Here is a 6,707-nt window from a genome sequence, read left to right on the forward strand (position 1 = left end):
AGTGACATAACTCCTCAGTGCATCGTGGGAAATTAAAATACTGCTGCCTGGGAGGACTAGCAGCTCTAAAAATTATTTTTGCAGAACACCTGTGGAACAGTGGAATTGAAGAAGGCTGGAGGGTAGGGTGTGGCAGTGTACATATTGTAGGACTTTTTCACACATATGTAGGAATGACAGTGAAAGACAGCAATATTGTGTTACCAATGTTGGCTTGAAGGATGGAGCATCTTTCCGTTTTTTGTTGCTTTGGATAAAGACACACCATTTTTTATTTCAGGTGGTAGACACAGGCACAAAGATGTTCATCTTATTACTCATTATATTGGTAGGAACTCTTCCTCTGCAGTCAGGGATATGATTTGCAAAAAGTGGTGTTAACCATCTCTGTAGCTCTGACAGTTTTATATGAGTCTGTGGATGTGATTATGTAAGCCCTGAACATGATACAAAAATTTTAAATTTGAGTATCTCCAGTATTTTTGTAGAGGAAAAATGAGCCCTGGGTGGGGATGACTAAAATCTTGAACTTTTAACCTGATCAGATAAAAGTTTCTTTGTGCTTGTCTGTCCTTTAATTTAAGCTGAAATTCAGAGAATTGAAATATGGGTACACTGAGGCAGTAATTCAGCCTCTTCCATGTAATGAGGTCCCCCTCCTCATTCAGCAGCAGGCCCAAGTTTTCCACAGTCTTCTTTTGTTAGTTATAGAATGTTGTCTATTTTAATGCAGGATCATGGAGAGAAACACACTTTAAAAGGGAATGATAGCAGTATTTTTTTTCTTTGATTGGCCAGCTAGTTACATAATAGAGTAAAATGAATGAAGAGGTGTGAACCTCTTCTAAGTCATGAGTGTCCTCATTTTTTTGTCGTTCTTTCTGCCAAGTTGAGACTGTGTAGAGTTACACTGGCTTGGCTTGAAGAGGAAAAAAGAAAAAAAGAGAGACCTCCTTAAGATCAATTTCAAAGGTCATCTATTCCTCCTCTATATCGTTATTACATGTAAAACTGTGGGAGTGAGTAAAAAGTGCTCATTTGGAACTGCCTAAGAGTGATGCAGGGAGGCAGAAGCTGATTTCATGTCCATTTTAGTGGTGAAATGATTGCTGCTTTTTTTTCAAGCCTTGATTATAATCTTTTGCTCTGTAAAGCTTCCTAACTAGCCCATAATCCTGGGATTGTGTTCCCCAACTGTCAGTGTTCCTGTTGTTTCAAAGGTCATGCAGAGCCATTTTGAGACTTGTTAAAATCTGAAGAGTCTGTTGTAAACTCAGTGTTGTGAGTCTGCAACTGTATACATAACATTTTATATATATTTTTAGTGTGAAAACTGCAGAGATAGGGTTCGGGGGTTATTTAATGGTGAAGTATTTTGCTACTTTGTTCTCTGATGGTTTGTTCTAAATAAATCCTCATTATTGTGGCTGTGGTAGATGATGGGAGTCCTGTGAGTACTTAAAATATGCCATTACAGTGATCCAGTGGGCTTTTAAATTCCTCACTTACATAATCATCCATCCCTATCCTAGCAGATAATTTTGATTAGCTGTAATTTGTCCCATTTTAATCAGAATTAGCTTCTATCAGCTCCAGAATCTCCCAGTCCTGCTGTACATGCGGAGGAGTCCTGCACAAGCTGTTTCTCCTCATAGCTTTATGGACCACTGCTAGTTTTATTTCAGCTTTCATTAACTGCAGGGGAATTATTTAGTGCTGATAGCGAAGGCTGCACATCTCTACTTCTTTTCTTTTTAAAATACACAAAGGCATTTTCATCCACAGAGATTCAATTTCCAGTTTCCGAAATCCAAGGCCTTTGAGGACAAACAGCACAAGCAAACAGATGCCAGCACAAGGGGAAGGGGAGATAGCATCCCATCTTTTCTGAACAGACAAGCGTGAACAGATGTACAGCTTGAAGCTGGCAGAAACCCTCTCTGCCAATGGTTCCTTTCTAGTTGTGACAGCTGGAAGAAAATGAATATGCCACAAAAGTACCATGACAATTGCCATTACCCTGTGTTGACTGTCCCAGCTCTGAGGTCCAGATCTGCACAGACAGACTCATCTACCCTTCCAGGTGGATGCTGAGGCAATTCCCAAGGCAGTGGGAAAAAAACATAATGAATGGTGGCACACCTTAGAAAGTCTGGTGTTCAAATGCAAGAGGTCATGATTTTGCTGAATTTTTCCCTTTCTTATATTTAGTTCTTTTTAGTAGTTATGGAGGCACTCTGTTTCCCCAAGCAATTGGGTGGGTTAATGCTGTCTAGATTTCCAAGAGTGAGGTTTTCAAACAGGTCTGAACTCTTCCATAACTTCCATCTCTCCAAACTAGTGCTGCAGAACATGTTTCCTCTTATTGAAGACACTTTTGAGGGAAGGATCTTCCCATGTGCTTTTTAATCCTGCATGGTATGAAAAGTAAGGGAAGGAGTCTGCAGCTTTTGCTTGCTTTATCTCTGATGTACCAGTGATTGCTACTGATATCAGCCCTTGCCTGGGGACGTGCATGGTACTTACTCTGTTATGAACAGATGCCTCCCACCTGCACAGTGTTACTCAAGGTGTGACCTACAAAGTGCTTTTCTTTTTTAAGTCCCTGTGCTTATATGAGCAAAATTGTGGGGAGGGACAAATTAATAAATAAGTACTCAGATTTAGTCTAACCTTGGTTTATGCTTGTACTTTAGGGGTGAGGTGGAACATAATTGCTAATAATTGTTATATTGGAACATAATTATTTATTAGGTTTAGTGGGTAATGGGACAGTGGGCAGGTTTTGTTGGTTGATTGGTTTTAGTTTGGTGTGGTTTGGTTTTGGTTTGGTTTTTTTTTTTTTTTTTGGTTTTGGTTTTGGTTTTTTTTTTTTTTTTTTTTTGTGGTGGGGTTTTTATTGTTTGTCTTGTGTTTTTTTAGTTTGTTTTTTTTTTTTTTTTACCTGACTGCTATCAGCTGTTCATTTGTTTTCAAGAGGGCAGCTCAGCAAAAGGGAGCATATTACTTTCATACATCTTTGCATTCACTGTAATATATTAATTGTAATTGCCTGGGTGGTGTTTGGCTGCAGGAAATGAACAGGTTGGGGAAAGTTTAAATGTTTTGAAAGAAAACAGAAATGCGAGGCTGGGATGAGTGATAGGGTTTGCTTGCAATAAACATAGGAAGGAAAATACATGAAGAATGAAGTAATGGAAAATTAGGAAGGAGAAAACCAGGTGGATACATCAAGATAAACTGTTTCAGATTCACAGTTGACTTGTGTCTTTGACTGTTCATGTTAAACTGGGATTTTTAAGGGGAAAGTTAGGAATAAACATTTTGAACCATGTCAGGGACGTGAAGTCTTATCTTGACATGCTTTTATCTGAAAACAAGGGATGAATCCTTGTAATTCCCAACCCAGTTTTTGAGACATGCACTCTCTGTCCTTAAATTGTTTCTTAGATGCTGCTAACAACTCACTATTGGTATGACTTCTTTTAAAGCCAGAACAGTTGAGGGGCCAAAACCTGGGAACACAGGCTTGGGTTTGACTTAATGTAACTTCATTTCTTGACATCACAGTTGTCCAGACTCTTTCTGAATTTAGTCCATGGGAGTTGAGGGTATGAGTGATCTGACCAAATAGCAACATCTGCTTTAAGAGACTTCTTGACTCTACTGGTTTTATTAGCCAGTTTCTATCATGGGAGACGCAATACTCATTTCAACTTTAGCACATGATCTAATACATCACCTAAAGTTCTCTTCATTGCAAATAAGCTGGAACAACCCTCTTACTCAAGTCCTTCATTGGAAGACATTGGCATTGAGAAGCAAATGTTCAGGTGCACATTACAGTAACCAAGCAATGTTGGCCAGGTCCCATGTTCTACCACACAAGAGGTCTGGGTTTAAAGTCCAGTTGTTCAGAATATCTAGCCAAAATTCTATCCACAGAGAATATTTGTGCTTTCTTAGATCTTTGTTGTTGCACAGAATGCTGTGGCAAAAAGCAGACAGCAAGCACTTAAATATTCTGTGGGTGTCTTTAAACCCCACTCTGATGCCCATGTACACAAATTCTAGGTGAGTGTGTCATATGCATCATAGAGCTGTAAGATTGAGTGCAGTGGCTTTGTGCCATCATGGCTGAGCTGTGGAGGGCCTCTGAAGGGTAGGTACATGCTCTCTTACACTGGATTGTGCTCTGTGGGCCAACTTTCAAAATACTTATTTTGAAACATTTGTTAAAAAAAAAATCCACTTGTTACCTTTATAACTTTGAATGCAGGTAAGGTTTGGTTTGGGGTTTTTTTTCCCTCCATAAGCAAGAAATTACTTGTGTATCAGAAACCTCAAAACTCAATAGCTTTCCCATGCTTATTGGTGGCACTTCTAGGGGTTTTCTTTGGGTACATAAGCTCCACAAAGAAGCACCTCCTTGTTTTGTGTCCAGTGGCCTGTCCTTGGTCTGTGAGATTCCAGTCTGGGACAAATAATTGCCTAACTTTGTTCCTAAGCAAAGAAAGATGGGAACTCCGTTGATGAGGATGTGGTGGGAAGGATGATATTGAAGCAATGCAAAAAATGTGACCGTTTTGAAACAGCTGTGGCCTAAGGAACATTAGTAATCCCAGGAGCAAGGGGGGGGAAACAGGGTGATGCAGGGATGCAATGTCTGTTACCAGCATTTCACTGGAAACACACTTCCAAACAGTGAAAAAATGATGTTCCACTTGGAAAAAAGGAGAAATAGCCCTTCCTTCCAGATACTTGATTAGATTGTACCCCGCTGTTTGCTCTTTTAATTTTCATATCTTAGCTTGGAACAATCCTAATAATTTTAGTACTGAGATGTTACGGTATTATTCTAAGAGAGCTTGGGGTATATGGGCACAAAGCAGTACTAAATATTTTAGTGATTAGTAATATTTCTACTCAAACATGAAGAAATGTTTCAGATGGTTCAACAACAAAACAGATTTTCCTAACAGGATTGCAATACCATGATTTTAACAACTGTGGAAAATAGGCTTTCCACACTAAAATTAGGGGATTTGCTTGTGTGTGTCAGACTGCCCCAGAGTACTCTGAATTGAAAACTTCAGCATTAGGGGTATGTAGTATAGTCTAAGAGAAATGCAACTTTAAATAGGAGGAGGAGGAAGCATTGGGGAAAAAAAGTGAAAGGTGATTGAAAAAAGCAAATTGCACAAATTAACATTATTAATGTCACTGTGTCAGGCTGTCTGCCTTTGGGAAGGCAGGAACAGACCCCAGAGGAAAACAAGGTCCTTGACTGAGCCCTTCAACATGTTTTTATAAACTTGAGCACAAAAGCAAACTAAAACATCTGGCACCAGGATATTATGCAATGTTGTTTTATGCTGTTTTCATTGTCTAATATTCTTCATGAGAACTGTTAACAAGTCACTTACTGTTGTCGGATCACAGTCCCAAGTTGCCTCTGTGCAAGTGAAGGGGCACAGACTTCTCTGATTCATTCCCTTCCATGCTCAGTTTCCCCTGAAACCTTTCATGTGCATGTGTGTGAAGCTGTTTGTTGAGCCCCTATGGGTCAAACCTCTGCAGAGATGTGCGAGGTGGTGTAATCATCCCAGTGCTCTGGGAGGCCTGAGCAGAAAATGGGGAGAAGTGGTTTAAAAAATGAGCAGTGATCGTGAGACATCGTGGCATATCAATTTTATAGCAGAGAGGAATGTGGGTGGTAGGAAAATTTAGGTCACGCACGTTCTCTCAGGCATGGGAAAGGCAAAACCAGCTACCTTTGCTCTTCTGCTTCCCTTCACATTTCTGCTGGGATGCTTTTGCTGCCCCTTGTCCCCTGCTGTCAGGGCAGGAGGAGCAGGAGCTTGCACTGCCTTGTGTGTTCTGCATGTGTGGTTTGATATATGGTCTCCCCCAGCCCTCACTTTTTGGCTGCCTTCAGCCTAAGACAGCATTGCCCTCTCTGGGCTCAGTGCCTGCCTTTCTCCCTGCTCTCACCAAGTGGCCTGAGCTGTGTCTTTGAAGCTGACACCCTTCTTTTCTCTCTCTGTCAGCAGCTCACAGCCAAAGGCCATAGTTTTGCTTTTCCCTCCCATTCTCTGGCTGGCTGCTTGCTAACTTCAATAAAGGTGCAGTACTAACAGGCTTGGACCTTGTCTCAGCTTCCATTGCCTGCTTTCCTCTTCCTATTTCCACCTTTTCCTTGCACTTAATTGTTGTCTGTGCCTTACCCGACTGCTTGGTGTCCTCCCAGCCTAGAAACTGCCCAGTCCAGGTAAGCTCCCTGTCTGAGAAGCTGCTCATTCTTCTTTTGGATTAATTTATTTTGCTAACAGCTAACTCCATGTGTGGAAGCCTTAGGTGTGCACCCCTGGTCCTGAAGCTGTGTTTCAGGCAGCACTGGGGAAAGGCTGTCCCTGTGTAGGAAAGTTGGTAGATCTGAACACTCCTGCCCGCAAGGCTGCCCTGTCCCATGGCCTTCATCTGAGATGTGCAGTCCTTCTGCCTGCCTTGGATTTAGTTTCTGGATTCCTGCAAAGCCCCTGCCTGATAGGGGGAAGAGAGCAGAGGGAAAGGTAACATGACCCTGCAGCCTTCTACCCTCTCACTCACTCCCTAATAAGACCCCACACCCAAAGACCAAGTCATATGGAGACTGAAGCCAACAAGGGGTGCCCCTAAGGGCACGGCTCCTCTCTCCCTCTTTTACC

Source organism: Agelaius tricolor, unplaced genomic scaffold (assembly GCF_023055355.1).
Source record: "Agelaius tricolor isolate 1412-34295 unplaced genomic scaffold, bAgeTri1.0.p SCAF_7, whole genome shotgun sequence".
NCBI lineage: Eukaryota > Metazoa > Chordata > Aves > Passeriformes > Icteridae > Agelaius > Agelaius tricolor.